This window comes from Echinops telfairi, unplaced genomic scaffold (genome assembly GCF_000313985.2).
Source record: "Echinops telfairi isolate 266 unplaced genomic scaffold, ASM31398v2 ScPeMD7_31;HRSCAF=116, whole genome shotgun sequence".
NCBI lineage: Eukaryota > Metazoa > Chordata > Mammalia > Afrosoricida > Tenrecidae > Echinops > Echinops telfairi.
Window position 1 is genome coordinate 7,047,297 of NW_022103928.1, and position 2,302 is coordinate 7,049,598.

The following is a 2,302-nucleotide window of genomic DNA, read 5'->3' on the forward strand; positions in this document are numbered from 1 at the left end:
GGAATATTGACCAGGCCGTAGACTGCCAGAAAAATAAATACATCTGTCTTGGAAGAAGTACAGCCAGAGTGCTCCAAGAGACTTTGTCCCACGTACTTTGGACATGTTCTCCAGAGGGGACCACTCTCTGGAGAAGAGCATCACGGCCGTAGAGGCTCAGCAAACAAATGGAAGACACTAAGCAAAACGGATTGACACGGGGGCTACCACAAGGGCTCACGCATAACAATTGTAAGGATGGTGTCGGACTGGACAATGTTCTGTTCTGCTGTACAAAGTGCCACAGGAAGTCAGAGTTCTGTCCATCGCCCTAACGTCCTTCTTCTTTTTCTTAGCATTTTATGATACCCCCTTATCAACCTGCATTTAAATTCATTTTTAATATAATCCATCTATTGACATTATTTTTTTTAAAAGGATAACGGCTCTACTCTAAACCCAATGACATCTAACAATAGCAACAAGAAAATATTCATCTGAATATTCAAATATATTAGGAATAACTCTAAGTATGGAGCTACATCTGTCAACCAATATAGGTGTGTTGCTCAGGGGATTCAAGTGCCTGGCGGTAATGTGAATTTTCAAATAGACAAGAGTTTTTGGGAAGATTCAAACAAAATAAAAGGACTCCTAGGTTTACAGTTGTCCATCTAGAATCTTCAATGTATATTAAAGACATTCACACACACAATATTGTATGTAGGTAGAGATAAGTTATTGTTTCACTTAATAATTATCTATTGCTGCTTAATATTAATCCCCAAAGTGTAATGGCTTAAAATAACAATAATTATTATCATTCACAGTTTCTGAGGGCCAGGCATTCAGACCAAGTACAACAAAGCCAGCTTGTTTCTACTTTATGACCTTTGGGGCCTCAACAGGAATACTCAAAGGCTGGGAGGTCGACTCATCTGAAGGCTTGACTGAGGCTGTACAATTCATTTTGGGGGTGACACCCACATGACTGATTAATTGCACTGGCTCCTGGCAGGAGGCCTCGGCTCCTCGCTGTGTAAATCCCCCCACCGGCTGCATGAGTGTCCTCACTACGATACAACTGTTTTCTCCCAGAATGAGCGATCCAAGAGTTAGAGGAGCAGCAGCTGGCACTCTCCTTGTGACAACCCACTCTCAGAAGTCACTGAGAAGTGGCGTTCCACTTCTTAGAAGAAAATCCCTAAGACTGGTCCGCATTGCTGGGGGAGAAGAATTAGACTCCATGCTTTGAAGAAAGAAATGTCAACAATTTACAGATATTTTAACACCACTACAACATGAAGTCCACTCAAAAATAGCACGGGACATGGGATAAAACCCTTTGTGTCGGACAGGTACTGAGATTTGGGACAAGGATGTGGAGCATTCTGATAACCCTGGCAGAGCCCGGTGTGCCTGTGAAAGCAGAGGAGCAGAGACAAAGAGACGGATGGACACAATGGCTGCACTGGTGGACGCAGGCACAGGAACGACTGTGAGGAAGGCACATGAGCGCAGTGCTTCATTCTGTTTTGCGTAAGGTCAGAATGGGACTGAGTGGACTCGATAGCACCTCACAACAACAACAACAACAAGCAGAGCCTGTAGGTAAACGCCCCACATACTTTTAAGATAGAAACCAAAGCTTAGGTTGTTGTTGTGTGCTGTGGAGTTGATCCTGGCCCTATATTTCAAAGAAGTACCCTCTGGGGTTTCTTGAGCTGTAATTTCATGGGAACAGATCAGTAAGCCTTGTCTCCTGCGGAGTTGCGGGTGGGTTTCAACCATTTACCCTTCAATTAGCAGCCACATGCTTAACTGTTGTGTGATTCAGCCAATCCGGGGGCTTGATTCTATTCTTATCCTCCATGAATGGCCTCTGCCAACCCCTCTGCTGCCCTGCCCTTGCTCTCTGCCCTGCCGCCACAGCAGCTCTTTCATGGTCATCTGAGGTATGTGCTCCCTCCTGCCTCAGGGACCTTGCCCCTGCTGCCCCTCCTCTCCTCTTCCTTTCCTCTCTGACATCCACCACTTCCCACCCCTCCTCTCCTCTTCCTTTCCTCTCTGACATCCACCACTTCCCAGCGCAGTCTCGCTGTTGTTTCAAATAAGGCTCCCTTGCTCCCCAGCAGAGATTTGAGCCCCCTGGAGCACAGATCACCTGTCAATTTAAGAACTCACTGCCAGTGTTACTTCTCGATTTGGATGGTGCTTTGTTTAGTTTCTGCATCTTCTGTGAAAGATATGTTCAAAGATCCCAGAGGAAGAAAAGGAGGAAGGAAGGAAGGAAGGAAGGAAGGAAGGAAGGAAGGAAGGAAGG